Source organism: Canis lupus, chromosome 5, assembly GCF_011100685.1.
Source record: "Canis lupus familiaris isolate Mischka breed German Shepherd chromosome 5, alternate assembly UU_Cfam_GSD_1.0, whole genome shotgun sequence".
NCBI lineage: Eukaryota > Metazoa > Chordata > Mammalia > Carnivora > Canidae > Canis > Canis lupus.
In genome coordinates this window covers 77,145,226-77,165,860 of record NC_049226.1, presented here as the reverse complement: position 1 = coordinate 77,165,860, position 20,635 = coordinate 77,145,226, and positions in this window count along the sequence as shown.

The window sequence follows — 20,635 nt, the reverse complement described above, 5'->3', positions numbered from 1 at the left end:
AGGGTTGCTAACTGTAATATTCCCACTTACTTTACTATCCTTCCGATCAAGACTTTCCCACAAGGCAAGCAGATCAGCAGTTTTGCCAAGATGTCTGATATGAATGAAATATTGTGCTTTCCTCCCACATCTGACCTCTCTATGAAATCAGAACGGCTCCAGGCCTGTGTGATCTGTTTTCAAATGCCTGTTTCCCAGACAAAACTGGATGGGATCCACACATGCACTGCCTTCACACTTATCCAAAGTTACCTGGAAGATTTTATCAAGACTCACTCCTGGGTTCGCAGACCAAATGCTTGCAGCAAGCAGTGTACTTCTGGCAGGTGTCACAGGTATATAATGATTAATAGCAGCAACTGGGAGGCTTGGCACCCATGCCAGATCTCTAGGGGAACTTCCAAGCTTCCAGGTATATTGTCTTAGATGAAACAGAACATGAACACCTGCCCAGTACTACAGCTGATCGAAGTGCTGAGACAGGAAGATGTGTTACCTAGCCTCTCCCCTAGAGTTGGGTACCTAGCACAACACTATTTGGACCATATTTACATATAGTGAGACATATTTCTCTATATTCACTCAAATTAACTTGTCAAGAAAACTTTATAACACTTTCATTAGGAGAAAAACAGTTGTCAGTTGCAAAAATGAAAAGGTGATATTGGGATGCCTGGGTGGCTCAGCGGCTGAGCACCTGCCTTTGGCTCATGGCGTGATCCTGAAGACCCGGGATCAAGTCCCACATCGGACTCCCTGCATGGAGCCTGCTTCTCCCTCTGCCTGTGTCTCTGCTTCTCTCTGTCTCTCTCAGGAATAAATAAAATCTTACAGAAAAGAAAAGAAAAGGCAATATCAAGGAAAGCAAAAATAAATGTAATTAAACTCTAGTGAGAAAACTGCCTGCTAAAGGCTCTGAGCTATGGATCTGCTCTTTTTGGAAAAGGGAGATTAGCAAGGGTTAGAGAACTATAAGAAACAAGCTGAGGGTTGCTGGAAGGGAATGGGAAGGGATGTAACTGGGGGATGGGCATTAAGGAGGGCATGTGATGTAATGAGCACTGGGTGTTACATACAACTGATGAATCATGAAATTCTACCCCTGAAATTTCTAATACACCATATGTTAACTAACCGGGTATTTAGAAGATTTAAATAAAATCTTGTAAAAAAGAAAAAAATAATAAAATATATTAGCACAGACTGAGTTTTTTTCCCTGAAGCAGTAGTTCTCAACCAGGAGCTGGATTCTGTCTCCCAGGTTATGTTTGGCAATGTCAGGAGATATTTTTGGTTGTCACAACTGGGGGTGGAGGTGCTACTGGCACCTAATGCATACAGGCCAGAGATGCTATAAACATCCTACAATGCACAAGGCAGCTCCCCACAACAAAGAATTGTCTGGCCCCAAATGTCAATAGCACTGAGGCTGAGAAACCCTTCCTAGATAAGTAAGAAGGGCTTGGGGGGAAAAAAAACAAACAGAAAAGTAATTTCCTCCCTCTGGGATTCAACGTTACTTAATGCATCAGCCAGGTACCCTGTAACACCATCTAACATTAACCAGGGCTGCAATACCCTCACCTAGAAGAAGCTGGAAATGCTGAGGTGCCATGGAAGCAGCGGTAACACCAGCCACTGGTGCTCCAAGCACACTGTTGTCAGAAGGCTCACTTCAGAGGGGTCCACACGGCCAGCAGCAGTACTAGGGCACCGTTCGTTCAGTCACTGCTGTACTAAGCCTCCCGTGCTGGGATCTAGTAAGTTGTGGTTCTGGTAAGAGGCACACAGGGTGGTGGCGGAGGCAAGAGGGAAATAAATGAGGACAAACAGCATCATTGGAAAGTGTGTATGGCCGAAGAGGAGAAACCACCAACCAGGGGATCACCAGGGGTGAATGGAGGTCCAGAGGCAGAAAAGTTTTCTCAGGAAAGACAATGATTGCGATCCTTAACCCTCCCAAGAAGCTCCCTTTGGTTGGAAGCAGAACTAATGGCAAGGAAATGCACAGCTTCCATCAGAGGGCAAGGATCCAAACACTTCTAACACTAGCTAGCTTGTAGTACTGATAAAGATCCATAAGGGGCGAGCTGTGTGCCTGGAATATCCACTGCATTGCTATTTACATTTGAAGAAAGAACACTGGAAATAGCTTACTTCCAAACCACAGGAAAGTAGTTAGCATAATCTGAGAACTAATTGCTATTGAGCGCTGACCATGTGCCAATGGGTGTACAAAATGATTATACCTTTTTCTCCTTGTGGCAACTCTGAATTAACCCTCCTGTTTACTGAGAAAAACCAGATTGAGAAAATAGGAGAAGGAAGTCTTTTCAACCAATACTGCAGAAACTCCTGGACATCCTTAGACAAAAAAAGAAAATTAAGCATAACCCTTGCCTCATGCCATGCATAAAAATAACCTGAAACCTAGGAGAAAATCTTTGTGGCTTTGAGATGGACAAAATTTTCTTAAATATGAAACCCAAAGCACAAACCATGGGAAAAAATGGGGGGTGATGGAGGACCAAGAGGAACTTAGAATTATGTTATCGGAGCATTCATTTTTGTGGTTATCTATTTAGAGCAGGTAAATGGATCTCCCATTTAAATAAATGTGGCTAGATTTCTGAAATGTAAATGACTCTAAGGAAGAAAAGGACTCTAAGGAAAAGTCTGTAGGATACAGACTCTAAAGCTAGAGACACTTTAGTTCAAATTCTGGCTCTGCCTTGTGGTGGGAGAGGTGAGGATTCTCTTCCTGCCTCAGGCTCCTCATCTGTAAAATGGGCTTGATAGGAACTTTCACCCTCAAAGGGTTATATGAGGATTTACAAAGTTTCTTATTATGGAAAGCTCAGACCATGAGCTGGTGTAGAGTGCAGATTTGCTCAGTATTTATCATTGTTAGTATTCACTATTATAAGTAGCAGTAAAAATGAGTTTTGGAAAACTTATGCCTCCTCTTTTATTTTTGAATGATTCCCTTTATTGCTGTTGCTTTTGCACCATCAATAGAGATCTGTGAGGAAAACACTTACTTGATTGTGAAAGAAGAAAGAAACCCAGTGTGGAACTAGTCATGTGGGACCCCTGAATGCTCTAAATAGCCCCTACTTTAAGAAAGCTGCTGCTGACCCTCTGACAGACTCTGACCTCCAATGTTAACCTCCAGCTTTTGACCTCCAACAAGCAAGGAGACTCCAGAGTGGAAGAAGAGAGTATGGAGGCTCCACACAGTGCTGTTCTCGGAAGAAAGGGATAGTAGAAAAAGGGACCCCAGCAGATCTCAACACCTGTAAACTTCCTTGGAGTAACAAGGATAAAAGAAAATAAAGCAAAGCAAAAAGGAGTGAGGTAGAAGTCAGTAGCTGGAGGGTCTTGATCCTGACAGCACCGGGGATGGTAACCTCTGCAGAGGGTTATCCTCTCTGTGCATCAAAGAAAATAATTAGCACCAAGGAAATAGCTGAGATCATGAGGACACAGAACAGCTGGAATTCTCACACGTCACTCTTGGGAGTGTAAACCAGTACAATCATTTTGGAAGCCTGGCAATTCGAATGAGGTTAAACATATACCTGCCCTGTGATGTAGCAATTCCACTCCTCATACTTAACCCATAGAAATCAAAACATAGGGCAGCCCCAGTGGCGCAGCGGTTTAGCGCTGCCTGTAGCCCGGGGTGTGATCCTGGAGACCCGGGATCGAGTCCCGCGCTGGGCTCCATGCATGGCGCCCGCTTCTCCCTCTGCCTGTGTCTCTGCCTCTCTCTCTCTCTCTCTCTCTGTCTCTCTGAATAAATAAATAAATATTTTTAAAAAAGAAAGAAATCAAAACATATGTCCACAAGAAAATGAACAAGAATATGCATTGCCACTACATTCATATTTGGAATCATATAGAGTTCCAAAAACTAAAAATCGATATGTCTATCAACAAAAGAAAGGATATAAAAACACAACAGAACATCACCCAGCAAGAAAAAAGACCTACTGATCCATGAGAAAAACAAAAGGCCATATCTTAAACACATTATGAGCAAAAGAACAGACACAAAAGAGCACAAGCTACATAATTCCATTTATGTGAATGCAAGAACAGGCAAAAAAAAAAATAACCTATGGTGACAGAAATCAGAATGGTGGTTGTCTGGGGTGGATGGTGGTGGTAAGAATTCACTGGAAAGGGGCATGATGGAAATGTTCCAGTTCTTGATTGGGGTGGTGATCATGGGTATACACAACTGTTAAAAACATCTGTACAGGATTTAATAGTGTCAATTCCAAAATTCACATCCACTCGGAAACTCAGAATGTGACCTTATCTGAAATTAGGATCTTTGCAGATGCAATTAGTTAAGTCAGAGTAAGGTCATACCAGGTTAGGGGTAGGTCTTAATCCAATGACTTAGTGTTCTTATATGAAGAGTGAGAGAATACTATGTGATGATGAAGACAGAGATTGAAATGGTATGTCTACAAGCCAAGAAATGCCAGGAACAGCCTGCAGCCCCCAGAAGCCAGGAAGAGGCAATGGAAGATCCTCCTCCTTCCTTCACAGATATCATGGCCCTGCTGACACCTTGATTTTGGCTCCAGACCTGTGAGAGAGCACATTTCTGTTCTTTTAAACCACTAGGTTTGTGGTACTTTGCTTGTAGCCCTAGGAAAACAATATACCATCAAATGGAACATTTAAAGCCTGAGCATTTTAAGTAAATTATACTTCAATTTAAAAGTTTTTAAATAGGGCAGCCCCGGTGGCACAGTGGTTTGGCGCCGCCTGCAGCCTGGGGTGTGATCCTGGGGACCTGGGATCGAGTCCCATGTCGGGCTCCCGGCATGGAGCCTGCTTCTCCCTCTGCCTGTGTCTCTGCCTCTCAGTCTCTCTCTGAATAAAATAAATAAATCTTTAAAAAAAATTTTTTTAAAAAAATAAAAATTTTTAAATAGCTCATTGGAAACAGCAGGCTAGGGATGCCTGGGTGGCTCAGTGGTTGAGCATCATCTGCCTTTGGCTCAGGGTATGATCCCACGGTCCCAGGGTCGAGTCCCACATCAAGCCCCCTGCATGGAGCCTGCTTCTCCCTCTGCCTCTGCCTCTGCCTCTGTCTCTCTGTTTTGAATGAATGAATGAATGAATGAATGAATGAATAAATAAATAAATAAATAAATAAATAAATAAATAAATAAATAAAACATTTTTTAAAAAAGGAAACAGTAGGCTAGTGTTGAAGGCTCCAACCTGGCTCCTGCTTCACACCTGATGGAGAGCCAGCCCAATGCTGCTCAGTGGGAGAGCCCAGACATTACCCAGCTGGACCCTCCTCACTTCCTTCATACTCATCCACCATGAGAAGCTGTCCCCTTTGCCCACAGCAAAAATGTCCCCTACACCCTCTCAAAAACAGATACTATAGTTGTGTATGGGCAGTGCTACCCAAGAGAGCCACCTTGCAGACTCTGCATTCAAAAGCGAACTAGCCCACACTTGAGGGAGCTCTAAGTCTTGGAAGTAAAGGCTGCAGAAAAACCTGATCAGGAGCCAAGAGTGTTAGGCCAGCTCTTCTTCCTTAGCCCACGTATGTATTAGCTGAAATGTCAACTTTAAGGAATCTTTCGTTCCTCTGCCTTCTGTAGCCCAGACACTGACAAAAAGATTATTTTTCTTCATATTTTGTTTCATCTTAAAAGCCCCTGACCTTGAGAACTTGCTGGTCACTTGTCTAAGCACACCCTGCAGGTATCTGCATGAGGACTAAGGTCAGTGAGGGTCAGAAAGGTCACTGAATGCAGGGACCACCTGGCTCGATCCCCACTGGATGTTTTAATCCCTACTCAGTCTCCTCCATATTTACTGCAAAGAGCTTGCCATGTATTAAACTCACTGACTTCTTATAATGAGGCTAGAAGTAGGAACTGTTCTCATCCTCACTTTCCAATGAGGAAACCAGGGACCAGAGGGATGAAGTAACTTGTCTGAGATCACACAGGTAGTAAACCAAAGAGTAGGGACTAGAAGCTCAGTCTTAACCACTAGGCTGCATTGCCAAGTGGATACCTCTTCTATGGCTTGGGGACTCCATCCCTCCAGTGACCAAGAACCCAAAGATTTTTCTTTGTTACAGACCCAGACTCTTTTAACTTTTTCACCCCTTTCTGAGAAAACTTAGGGCAGTGAGTCCCAAGTTTATAATAGCCCAGAGTTTCTGAAAGCATATTGCAACATCCTCTAAAGTATTACATAAACAAAACTGACTATAATAGAATAAAGATTGCTTAGCTACATTTTTTGTGGGGTTTTGATATGTTTTGTTTTGTTTTGAAATTAATCAAAACAACAATGGAGCTAAACATAAAAAGTCTGAGATAAGAATCATGCAGTTTTTCCTAAATTTGTGGAAAACCCCAGTTTCTTTCTTTTTCTTTTCTTTTTTTTTTTTTTAAAGTAAGCTCTACACCCAATTTGGGGCTTGAACTAATAACCCCAAGATCAAGAGCTACATGTTCTATTAACTGAGACAGCCAGGTGCTCCAACTCCAGTTTCTGTTGCCCATTACACCAAGAAAGAGATTGGAGCTGGGTTTCCTGGAAGAGAAACTAATAATTCCTTACTTGAGTAAAGGCCACTTCAGCCCAAATGTACTGATTCTATAAGGAGTTCACAGTGGCAGTTGGCTTAGTCAACAAAGCTTCTCCAGCAAAGTGGCATAGCACCATTAAAAGACCATGGGGAATTTTAAATAAATAAATAAAAGACCATGGGGCATTTATTCCAGGAGTGCAAGAATGGTTCAATACTAGGAAACCTCTTAATACAACTTAATAATAGGTCCTAGGAGAGCCATAAATGTAATAAATATTTGACAAAACTCAATACCATTTTCTGATTTTAAAAATCCTCATTGGACGGATAAATAAATAAATAAATAAATAAATAAATAAATAAATAAAAAATCCTCATTGGGCAGCCTGGGTGGCTCAGTGGTTTAGCGCCGCCTTCAGCCCAGGGCCTGATCCTAGAGACCCGGGATTGAGTCCCACATCGGGCTCCCTGCATAGAGCCTCCTTTGTGTCTCTGCCTCTCTCTCTTTCCCTCTCTCTCTCTATGTGTGTGTCTTTCATGAATAAATAAATAAAATCTTTTAAAAATATATATATAAAATAAAAATCCTCATTAAAGTAGGATGTGATGAATAATTCTGTAACATGATAAGGCATATAAAATTCAGATAAAAGCCAGCACTGTGCTTAACTGGAAGACCCCAAAAGCATTCCCATTAAAGTCAGGGCACATCCACATGTGCCCACTATCATTATACAGAAGGTACTAATCAGTGCAATTAAATAACCTAAAAAAATTAGAGATATAGGAATTGGATAGAGGTAAATCGCTTCCATTTATATACGGTATGAATTCCATACAAGAGAATTGACTGAGAAACTACTACAAGCAATAGAGAAGACTCCACAAAAAAGATAAAATGTCTAGAAATAAACTTATCAAAAATATACAAGCTATTTACTAAAAAATTATAAACAATACTGAAGGACATAGAAGATTTTTTTATGGAAAGATATACCATATTCTGGGATAGGAAGATTCAATGTCCCTTCTATGAAGTTAATGTGCAAATTTAAAGCAATTTCAATACACTTCACAAAAGAGGATATTTAAATGGCCAACACGTATATTTTTAAAGTGCTCAAATTCATTGGCCATTAGAGAAGTGAAAATTAAAACCACAATTAATTACCACAACATACACCAGAATGAATACTATTTAAGAGACCAACAAAACCAAGTTTCACAAGGATGTAGAATAATGGGAATTTGCAGACACCACTGGAAGGAGGGCAAATAGTTACATATCTATTTGAAAACAGTTTGGCAATGTTTTCTCAGGTTGAACACATGCATATCCCATGGCCCAGACATTCCTAAGTAAATATCCAACAGAAATGTGTATATATGGGCACCAAAAGCCCTCTGTTACATCAAAAGCTGTTTGTGGCAGCATTATTCGTGGCAGCATTATTCATGACAGCCAAAAGCTGCAAACAGGGGTGCCTGGGTGGCTCAGTTGGTTAAGTGGCTGACTCTTGATTTCAGCTCAGGGTCCTGGGATAGTAGCCCCGAATCAGGCTCCATGCTCCTTTGCCCCTCCCCCCACTCACATATGCACACTCTCTCTCTCAAATAAATAAATCTTTTTTTAAAACCCTGGAGGTGGGGATCCCTGGGTGGCGCAGCAGTTTAGCGCCTGCCTTTGCCCAGGGTGTGATCCTGGAGACCCGGGATGGAGTCCCACGTCGGGCTCCCTGCATGGAGCCTGCTTCTCCCCCTGCCTATGTCTCTGCCTTTCTACATATATATCTATCATGAATAAATAAATAAAATCTTAAAAAAAAAAAAAAAAAAAAAAACCTGGAGGGACGCCTGCGTGGCTCGGCGGTTAAGCGTCTGCCTTTGGCCCAGGGAATTATCCTGGGGTTCTGGGATCGAGTCCCATATTGGGTTCCCTGCATGGAGCCTGCTTCTCCCCTCTGCCTATGTCTCTGCCTTTCTCTCTGTGTGTCTCTCATGGATAAATAAATAAAATCTTAAAAAAAAAAAACTGGAAACAATGTAAACGTCCACCTGGAGAACAGATAAATAAATCTCACAAGTATAATGTTATAATGTTGAGCAAAATAGTACATGTATATAAAGCCTTTTTAAAAACCAATCTATAGCATAAGAAATGAGGATTATGGGGTGCCTGGGTGGCTCAGTCGGTTAAGAATCTGCCTTTGGCTCAGGTCAAGATCCCAAGATCCTGGAATTGAGTCCTGCATCAGGCTCCCTACTCAGCAGGGAGCCCACTTCTCCCTCTCCTGTTCACCCTGCTTGTACTCTCTCTGTCAAATAAATAAAATTTAAAAAAAGAAATAAAGATGATGATTACTTTTCATAAGAGGTTAGGGGGCTTCTGCACACTGGTTATGCTCCAGATCTGGGTAACAGTTTACTATGTTTGCTTTGTGATAATTTATCATGATGTATACTTAAATTCATTCACTTTCTTGTATGTGTGTTATACTTCAATTTTTACTAAAGCAATTTCAATAAAAACACCAACTATGTGCGTGTAATTTGATATTAGATTTTAAAGTTCAGGGATGCCTGGGTGGCTTAGCGGGTGGATGCCTGCCTTCGGCTCAGGTTGTGATCCTGGGATCCGGGATGGAGTCCCACATCAGGCTCCCTGCGAGGAACCTGCTTCTCCCTCTGCCTGTGTCTCTGCCTCTCTCTGAGTCTGTGTCTCTCACAAATAAATAAGTAAATCTTAATAAAAAGATTTTAAAGTTCAAATAGAAAAACAAATCAGCAAGAATAGCCCAAAATGTACTAAAAATATGGGGAACAAAAAAAAATATGGGGAACAGCAATTCCATATACTAAATATTTTTTAAAATATTATAAACCTTACCAAGCAAAACTGTGGAAAAATTAATGAATATAAATCGACAGAAACCAATGGAAAAGACTAGCTAATTCTGAAAGAGACCCATAGACCATGAGAAAAAAGCTTAGCTTCTCATTTTAGCAGGGAAGAGATAGGCAATGGGATGGGGGATTTTGGATTTATACCTCATAGCATGCATCAGAATAAATTCCAAATGCATCAATATTTGAGTGTTAAAATAATAGAGGAAAATAAAGGACGTGTCCTGTTATCTTGAAGTGGGAAAGACTTTTGTACCCATAAGTCAACATTCAGAAGCTGTAAAAGACTGACAGATTTGACTACATGAAAATAAAAATTCAGGCATGCAAAACAAATAAACAATCCACAAAATAAAAGAAATGCTGGGATCCCTGGGTGGCGCAGCGGTTTGGCGCCTGCCTTTGGCCCAGGGCGTGATCCTGGAGACCCAGGATCGAATCCCACGTCGGGCTCCCGGTGCATGGAGCCTGCTTCTCTCTCTGCCTGTGTCTCTGCCTCTCTCTCTCTCTATCATAAATTTAAAAAAATTTATATAAAAAAAAGAAATGCTAAACTGGACACAATTTGTATCAAAGGCAAAAGACTAAGCTCCCTAATAGATAATCACTTCCTAAAAAGAAAAAAGAAAAAGCCAACCATCCAATTTTAAAAATAAGTAAAGGGGATCCCTGGGTGGCGCAGCGGTTTAGCGCCTGCCTTTGGCGCAGGGCGCGATCCTGGAGACCCGGGATCAAATCCCACATCGGGCTCCCGGTGCATGGAGCCTGCTTCTCTCTCTGCCTCTCTCTCTCTCTCTATCTCTCTCTCTCTGATGACTATCATAAATAAATAAATTTTTAAAAAAATAAGTAAAGACTGAACAAAGAAAAAAAAGAGACCAAAACAAAACAAAACAAAAAGGCTCTTAACTATAAAGAACTGGTGGTTATCACAGTTGGGGAATGGGGGAAATAGGTGAAGGGGATTAAGAATATACTTATTGTGGATGAGCATTGAGTAATATATAGAACTATTGAATTAATATATTAATATATATTAATATATTGTATACCTGAGACTAATATAACACTACATGTTAACTATACTGGAATTTAAATTTTTATTTATTTTTTTAAAGATTTTATTTATTTATGGGATCCCTGGGTGGCGCAGCGGTTTAGCGCCTGCCTTTGGCCCAGGGCGTGATCCTGGAGACCTGGGATCGAATCCCACGTCGGGCTCCCGGTGCATGGAGCCTGCTTCTCCCTCTGCCTGTGTCTCTGCCTCTCTCTCTCTCTCTCACTGCGTGCCTATCATAAATAAAAAATAAAAAAAATTAAAAAAATAAAGATTTTATTTATTTATTCATGAGAGACAGAGAGAGAGAGAGAAAGAGAGAGAGAGAGAAGCAGAGACACAGGCAAAGGGAAAAGCAGGTTTCATGCAGGAGCCTGACATGGAACTCGATCCTGGGTCTCCAGGATCAGGCCCTGGGCTGAAGGCGGCAGCGGTAAACCGCTGAGCCACCCAGGCTGCCCCAGAATTTAAATTTTTAAAACAAATGAAAAATAAATAAATTTATTATGGTAATTGTTTCATAGCATATGTAAGTCAAACCATTATGCTATATACCTTAAATTTTATAACAATGTATGTTAATTATATTTCAATAAAACAAAAAAAGTAATTTAATTAAATTTTTTTAAGATTTTATTTATTTATGAGGGACACAGAGAGAGAGGCAGAGACATAAGCAGAGGGAGAAGCAGGCCCCATGCAGGGAGCCTGACGTGGAACTTGAACCTGGGTCTCCAGGATCAGGCCCTGGGCTGAAGGCAGTGCTAAACCACTGAGCCACCCGGGCTGCCCTAATTTTAAAAACAAAGAAAAGAATATGAGTAAGTCAACTATAGAAAAATAAATGGTCCTTAAACATATCATGAGTTTAAAACTTTTCTTAACAGGGGCACCTGGGAGGCTCAGTCAGTTAAGCATCTGACTTTAGCTCAGGTCATGATCTCAGGGTCCTGGGATTGAGTCCCTGCATCAGGCTCTGCACTCAGCAGAGAGGTTGCTTCTCTCTGCCCCTACCCCTGCTCATTCTCATATTCTCTCTCTCTCTCTCTCTCTCTCTCTCTCTCTTTCTCAAATAAATAAATAAATATAATCTTTTTTTAAAAAAAAACTTTTCATAACAAATTTAAATTAAGCCTCCGTTGAGTCACTTTCTCACCTATCAGATTGGTAAAAATCCAGTGATGTGACAATTTAATGCATTGGCAAAGATGTGGGAAAACTGTAACTTTTCATCCAAAGCTGGTGGAGATGCACGTGAGCACTAATCTTATGAAGGGCAAGTTGGCAATAGCTCCCTAAATTACAAATGCAGATACCTAGAATCCCATTTCTCGGCATCTATCCTGCATATAAAATATGCACCTGCAAAGTGCCACATGTACAAGCAATATCTATGATAGCAGACTGGATACAGCCTGAGAGAGTTCACCACACAAAGGAATAGCATGATATTCAGGGAAACAAGCAACACACAGAAGTACGTATTTTATTCTGTAAATTGTGTTCAGCAGAGGTAGCAAAGCATTGTGTGTGTGTGTAAATATATATATATATACACATATAAACATATATATACATATATACACATACATATATGTATAAAACAGTTTATTCATGCAAATACAATCATATACAAGTATATATAAATATACTATATAAAATATGTACACTTGTGCATACCTGTATCTGCATAAACTCTATATTAGAAAAATTCACACTGAAGTATGAATGATTGGCAGTTCAGAACCTCCCAGAAATAGTGCATCCTTTAAAGAGGGTGCTTAAGAAGCAAATACATTCATCTGTCATTTGGAGGACTTTTTGTCAGAGTGATAAAATGAATTGGAAAAATGTGCATAGGGCAAATCCAGAGATTTTGGGAGTCATGAGGGCAGCCATATATAAGGAGATTCCTTAGCTATCCCAAGGATCAGCCTTAATTAGATTAGGCTCAATAAACTAAAAACAGTTGCCTAGGAGAGAAGGGTACTGGGTGGTTATGGAAAAGAAAAACTTTCAGTATAGTCCTTTTTAACAAGATGTTAAAACTATATGAATGTATTATCTAATGAAAACAGTGAACAGTAAAAGAGAAGAGGTTCTTGATCAAAACCCCCAAGAGCTACCCCAGCACCTGTTCCAAAAGCCTCTGTCATTTATAATCAGGTAATGTTAAATATTTACGAAGAGTTTTATTACCCTGTAGCAGTTCACTGAGTTTGCCAGAAACATCAATATTCCAAGGCACGGTGTGAAAGGAAGCTCTTGAGCAACCCACTTCACTTCTCTTAAACTTCCCTTTAAGTTTCTTTTCAACTCAGCAAAGATAAGGAGAAAATAAAATCACAAAATTGCTGTGAAGTGCTGGTGTGTGAGTGCAGGAAAGCAGCGCAGAATAAGCTCTTGCATGTAACAGCTGCTCCACCGCCGAGCCTCAGCTAGAACCATCTTAGACATGAGCGTCAGCCCTTCTCAAAGGTCAGTGTGAGAATCACCGGGAGAGGTTATGAAAGCACAGGCTCCCAGTCCCCACCCTCAGAGATACAATTCACTAGGTCTGGGGCCCATGAACTCCTATCTCTAATGAACTTCTATTTCAGGGCGATGTTTATGTGGCTGGTTTACGGACACATTTGAGTAATCTGGTCCAGAGCTAGGCACTTCAACCTGTGACGTATGGATAAATCACCTGGGAATTCTGTTACAATACAGATTCTGATTCGAGAGGTCTGGAATGGGGACTGGGACTCTGCATTTCTAAATAAGCTCCCAGGTGTTGCAGGTAATCCTCTTCACACACTGAATACCAAGGTTCATGGAATAGCCAATTCCATTCATTTGACAGAAAACTGTGTCTGGGGAAAGGTAAATGATTTGCCCAAGGTTCCCTGGATGGTCAGGGTAGAGACCAGATGAGGGCCAGTCCAGGGTGGCCACCACTCCTACCCTACAAAGCTGCATGAACCAACAGTGATGCCGACGCTTTAGTAGATGGCGTGGAAATTTACTGAAGCAGGGGCACCGGGGTAGCTCAGTCGGTTGGGTGTCTGACTCTTGACTTCAGCTTGGGTCATGATCTCAGGGTCATGAATTCGAGCCCTGCACTGAATCCCACTTCAGACTCCACACTCAGGGGGTATCTGCTTAAGATTCTCTCCTTCTGGGGATCCCTGGGTGGCACAGCGGTTTGGCGCCTGCCTTTGGCCCAGGGCGCGATCCTGGAGACCCGGGATCGAATCCCACATTGGGCTCCCGGTGCATGGGCCTGCTTCTCCCTCTGCCTATGTCTCTGCGCCTCTCTCTCTCTCTCTGTGTGACTATCATAAATAAATAAAAATTAAAAAAAAAAAGATTCTCTCCTTCTGCCCCTCCCCCCTCTAAAATAAATAAATCTTTTAAAAATTTTATTAAAGCATAGAAAGTCCTCCAATCCTCTGAGAAATAAGCCACATACCAGAGAGCTTACTTTGCTCAAATCATCAGTCCATTCTTTTTTAAAATGCACTTTTGGCAAAATTATTTCTTCAGCTTTTAGCACCTTCTCCTCCAGTGACTCACACCTTTGACAGGCCCTCCTGCAGGAACCTGAGAAGACACTAGGCATTTCTTTCTTTTTTTTTTTTTTTTCTTTTTTTTCTTTTCTTTTCTTTTTTTTTTTTTTTTTTTTTTACACTCAGCATTTCTTAACATGTGTGGCCGGATTCTGGGGAAAGAGGGGTGGGGAGAAGTAGATCCCTGGGAAAGCTAAACAATCTCCTGATATATGGCTCCCTCATGACCTCAAAACCTATACACCTGTGCTGTATGCATTTTTCCAGCTCACTTTATTACCTTGAAGAGTCCATCAAACTACAGATTTACTTGGATTAACAAGCATCTTCTTTTCAGGATGCATGGTCTCTGAGCTGCCAATCTCTCTTGTTTTAGAGCAAATTATGCTAAAACAGAGGGAGAGGGCTAGAATTCAGGACACTAAGGTCTCTGGACTAATGAAGGCAGAGGGAGACTTACCTGAGATGGAGCTTGATCTGGGAGTACAGCTGCTGGTAAACCACAGCAGCTGCCTTGGCCTCTGCACCACATTTACCAGCAGGCTCCACCCTACCCTGGTGCCTCATGGCTCTGAATAGCTTGTGGGAGGGCTTTGCCACTAACCTGCTGTATGACTGAGTAAATCACAGTTTTAGAGACTTTCAGAGCTGCAAGGAACAACCCTTAGGGGTCCTCTGGTCCTCTGATCCTAGAACCCCAATTTCTTTTTTTTTAAGATTTATTTATTCATGAGAGACAGAGAGAGAGCGAGAGAGAGAGAGGCAGAGACACAGGCAGAGGGAGAAGCAGGCTCCATGCAGGGAGCCTGATGTGGGACTTGATCCCAGGACTCCAGGATCACGCCCTGGGCCTAAGGCAGGCGCTAAACCGCTGAACCAGCCAGGTATCCCATCTGAAGTATTTTTAAATAACACCCGAGAGTCCTCCCAACTGAAGTAGGGAGGCTGGGCCCTGACTCATTCAGTGGCCCCCTGGGTTGGGGAGGAGTATAATCTCCCCAAGTATCTCTGGCAAGGTGACTTGGAGGAGGACATAGGTCTGCTGTGGTTGCAATTCTTTCCACCCCTCAGCTGCTGGGAAATCTGTACAACAGTGGGTGAAGGGGATCTGGTGGATGCCAACCCTTGCCTCCTGTTCTGAGAGTGCCTCAGATGTGTTTCTAAACAAGAAGCCCCAAAAATCACAAAAGAGAGAAAGAAGATAAGGAAAGAATACAAGCTTTTTTTTTTTTTTTTTTTTTTTCATTTCCAAAAATCTTGGAATCTGCACTTAGAATATCCTAACTGCTGCCCTGACTTCCCGGCAGCCTTCAAGGTGGCTCCTCCCCCAGCTCCACCCACTGTCCCCAGCACTGATGGCCCAGCCACACATCAGACTGACTCCTCCCTAAGGACTTTGCCTGTTTCCTCTGTCTAAATGTTCCAGCCCAGACTTTTTGCCCAACTGGCTCCTTCTTGTCAACTCAAATATCACTGACATAGAAGGGCCTGCTCTGATCATCCCAGGTCATTCCCTGTCCCACCTCCTGTGGCACGTCAGCACAGCACTGACCACTCTGACATTATCTCAACTATGTTCACTTGTATGTTATCTGGTCTTTCCTTTACAAGGAGCCTTGTCCCCAGAGCCTGATACCGGCTTTGCACACTGGAGTCCACAACACCTGGTGAATAACATCCAAATGAATGAATTGCACATTTAAGCCAGAGGCTGAAATGCCAACAGAGTACATTAGCTAAACACTCTGCACCCCCAAGAAGTAGGAGGAAAACCAGGCAGGATGGAGAAGGAGAGAATCTACCAAGAGTTTCCTTGCATACTTGATTCTTTTCTCCTCCCCCGGCTCCCTCTCTCAGCATCTACCCCTCAATTTGGAGCCAGAGTTAACATCGACCCTGGGGAGATCCTTCCCCTTTCAGACCTCTTGAAATGACTAGGGGCATCTGGGTTCCACTACTAGCTCTAGCTCTGAACCGCTTTCCCCACAGGTACCCAAGTGGGCCACAGTGATCGTGCCAGTCTGGAGGGGTTGCTGAGAGTGTCAGCCTTGGAGGCACACAGCACCAACTTAAGCTAGCAGAGGGCAAATTCCTGTCCCTTTGCAAGGCCCCATTCCCTCCCTTAGCCCTCTCTGTAGCTCCTCAAGCTCCAGGACAGTCTCCACTGCACCTGCAAGGGCCCTGGTCACCTATGAGATTATGCAGCATTTTCCACATGCCAGGCACCACACCAGCTGCTTGTTGCACACTTGCTCACTCACCTGCATGATGCTGAATTATGGTGGGTACTCCACATTTCACAGTATCATCATATCTGTTTTACAAGTGAGGAAACTAAAACTGAGAGATTCAGCCACTGGCCGAAGGACATACAGCTAGTGAGTGGGGGCATCTGGATTCAAATCCCAGCTGTGGATGCTTTAGTTTCATTAAGTGGTTTGTCACTATACAGCTGCCCAAAAAAGTAAGATCATTACCTTCATTTCATGTAGAAGGGAACTAGTCACAAGGCCCGGGCCTGGTGGGCCACTGTCCACTACACCAGGCACCCCTTCATGAGGTGCACAGACTGGCCAAAACCCATGGCCAGCTACCACCATCTTGGTTTGGCAAGAGGTATAGTGTATAGAACCGGGGGCTCCAGGGAGCTCAAGAGCAGCACACTATGCCTAGGGCGAGACCCTGGTGTCTCCCCTAGGTCTCCCCTACACATACTGTGGGGAGCAGCCTCCTGCACCTTCAATTAGCTGGAGGCTCCCTGGGGCTGTTCACCTGGGGCCACTCACCTGGGCAAGCCAAGACTGCAGTGTCTTGCAGCGCTCTCTCCCCCACTGTGGGGATGACTGTGCCCAAAGCTGAGACTCACTGGGGGACAAGAGATAGGATCCCCATGTTCTAACCTCCTAGTCTCATGCAGTACCAGGAATGAAGAGTTGATTGAACATTCGAAAACCGGTCATTGTAAATTCCTCCCATTAGCAAGCTAAAAGAGAAAAACCAGATGATCATCTTCAGTAGATGGCAGTAGATTTTGGCCCCTTTGATAAAGTCCAATATCCACTCCCAATAGAAATTCTCAGCAAATTATGAATGAATAGAAGGCAATTTTCTCAACCTGAAAAAGGGCATGTATGAGAAACTTCCAGCTAAATGGTGAAAGCGCAATGTTTTTCCCCTAAAATTGGGAACAAGATGACCAAGAAACAAATTCAGCAAACCCTCAGGACAAAAGATCAACATACAAAAACCAATTGTATTTCTATTTAATAACAGTAGAAGTTGAAAACAACCTAAATATATACCAGTGAGTGAATAAAAAATATGAGAGACCAATACAATGGAAGAATGAACGACCAATGCACACAACATGAGTGAAGCTCAAAATAGTTACACTGAGTGAAAGGAACCAGACATCCCCCAAAGAAAGATTACTACTTTGTAATTCCATTTATTTAAAACTCTGGAAAAATCCAAACTAATCGATAGGGACAGAAAGCCACTAGTTAGTGGCTGTGTGGGGAGGGTGGGCGGGGAGGGAGGAATTTCAAAGTATGAAAAAAATATCCTGGCAGTGCTTGATATAGTCATTATCTGGGTTCTGGTATAAATATTCAAAATCAGCAAATTGTGCACTTTTGTGTAATTTATTGTACATCAATTTCCCCTCAATATGCTATTTTTAAAAGATTTTTATTTATCTGTTCATGAGAGATACAGAGAGAAAGGCAGAGACACAGGCAGAGGGAGAAGCAGACTCCCTGTGGGGAGCCTGACGTGGGACTCGATGGATGCCAGGACTCTGGGATTACGACCTGAGCCAAAGGCAGATACTCAACCACTTAGCCACCCAGGAGCCCCAGTATGCTATTCTTTAAGCGTTGCATATAAATTGAGGTCCCCACAACAGGCAAATTCAAAGAGACAAGTAGAATGGTGGTTGCCAGGGGCTGGGGAATGTGGAGAAGAGAGTTACTGTTTAATGAGCGTAGTTTCTGTTTGGGATGATGATAAAGTTCTGGAAATAGATTTACTGGTGATGGTTAGACAACACGGTGAATGTACTTAATGTTACTGAGTTGTATACTCTTTAAAAATGCTTACACTGGTAATTTTTATATTATGTGTATTTTACCACAATTTTTAAGAAGTAAAAATAAAAAAGGAGTCCCTGGGTGGCTCACCGGTTTAGCACCTGCCCTCCGCCCAGGGCGTGACCCTGGAGACCCGGGATCGAGTCCCATGTCGGGCTTCCTGCATGGGGCCTGCTTCTCCCTCTGCCTGTCTCTGCCTGTCTCTGTGTGTCTTTCATGAATAAATAAATAAAATCTTTTAAAAAAAAAAGGTAAAAAAAAAAACCCTCAAAAATGTTGCATATAAGTAGACACTTGCATTTGAGGGGAAAGACGAGGGCTCTCTGCTATTCTCAAACTATCAAGGGGTGTCTATCCTCAGAGGTTTCAAACAGTCCTCCTCCCATAGGACAGACTCCCTTCTGACAGAACAAGGCCCTCATGATACTTGGCTCCATGGACCCAGGATTGCCAGGGGACAGTCAGGCCCCCACCTCTGCAGCAGGCACCCCTCCATGATGCCTGACTGGCCTTATTCCCTTTGGATTTGCTGTTCCTGAGCAGAATACCCTTCCCTCTTCACATGCCAACCCTCCCACCTTCTCCCTCTTCCATGCCCACACCTCCAACCCAGGTTCTCACATGCCACCCTTGACCTACAAAAGGCTGCCAGCCTTCTGCTTGTTCCAGATGTCCCTCTTTCCAAGGGGAAGGGGGCTGTCCCTCTGTGCCCCCAGACCCCTGGTGCCCTTGTCCTTTGGCCTGATCACAGTGTCCTGTGCATCTGGTCTGTCTCATCTTTGAGCTGGGAGCCCCTTAAAGTCTAAGACTTTGTCTAACTCCCTTTATCTCCAACTTTCAGATTCCAGTTTAGACCCTGCACAGCCTATCAACTGCCAAGATGTGGGCTGAACCAGTCCCTTTTTTACCAATTCAGGAATGTCCCTAGTGGAGAAAAATGTGGGAAAATGGAATTCTTGGTGAACAGAGCAGCTTTGTTTCTAAGTTTTTGGCTCATGGAGGGCGGACTCTGGAGACTTGGGCAGACCCATGCAGAATGCCAGGAAACCTAGCCATGGCTTCTCCTTACTGACTCCCCCTTCCTGACTTGGACCCAGAGAGCAAATCATTTCTTTTCTCTAGACTTCACTTTCCTCATCTGAAAATGGAGCTTGGGGAACTCCTCTTCGAGGTGAGTGTGGAAGGAGGAGTGGTAGGGGAGGGCACATGGGGATGTTTGCACAGGTCCCCACTGTGGGGAGCACCTTGATCACTCAAGGTCCATTTTCCTGCAGAGCTTTGCCTCAGACTTATTGAGTTTGGGTTCAAGCCTCACTCTTCCAAGGATGCTGGTGGGGGTGCCCCTGCCCTTGGTGCACAGATGGCCTGTTCTGGCTCATGGTCAAATTTGTTTTGTTTTAAGATTTTTTATTTATTCATGAGAGACACAGAGACACAGGCAGAGGGAGAAGCAAGCTCCATGCAGGGAGGCTGACGTGGGCCTCGATCCCGGGTCTCCAGGATCAGGCCCAGGGCTGAAGGCAGCACTAAACCGCTGAGCCACCTGGGCTTCCTCCAAATTTGTTTTGTTACACCTTCCACGAGCAATGCGGGCCTGTGCTTGTAACAACTAGTGCACCTGTGATTAAATGATCACTCACTGAAGCTTCATATCTCTCTGCCCTGCAGGAACACCATCCCCCCTGAATTCCTAGCTATGCCTATCATGAGACACATGGAGGCGTGTAGCAAAGGGCTGGGTATCTTTTCTGCTAACATGCATCAATGTCATAGCTAAGGAAGAATGAAACATAGAGCCTCTGTCCCTGCATCACTTGGAATAGGAAGGTCTGGGGCCAGGGGAGAGCTGCCAGCCTCCTCACCAGACCACAACCCCCCCTCCCCACTCACACATGCCCAGTCTGACTCAAGACTGGCCTGGCTCCCCCATAAGCCCCACTCATGTCCATACTTCTTTGTATAAGAACATGAAACTTTGGGGGACACCTGAGTGGCTCAGCAGTTGAGCATCTATCTGCCTTCGGCTCAGGTCATGATCCCGGGGTCCTGGATGGAGTTCCGTATTGGGCTCCCCACAGGAAGCCTGCCTCTCCCTCTGCCTATGTGTCTGCCTCTCTCTGTGTGTGTCTCTCACGAATAAATAAATTAAAATCTTTTAAAAAATAACACAAAACTTTTTAAACAGGTCATGAAGTCTCCACTTCAGGGTTAAATTCTGTTCTATACACAGCATTTGTAATGGGAGCCTCTCAAGTGCCCAGGGTTTCGCACACAAAGATGAAAAGCTGCAAGCCCCAGCCTCAAATGGCTGACACTGAGAGGGAGGGCTGACCATAGAGCAGGCTGGTAAAAGTTGGGGAGATAGGTGCCTCAGCAAGAGTACAGAAAGGACAGGAGACAAGGGAGGGGCTGGCAGGCTTCTTGGAGTAGGAACCGCAAGGGG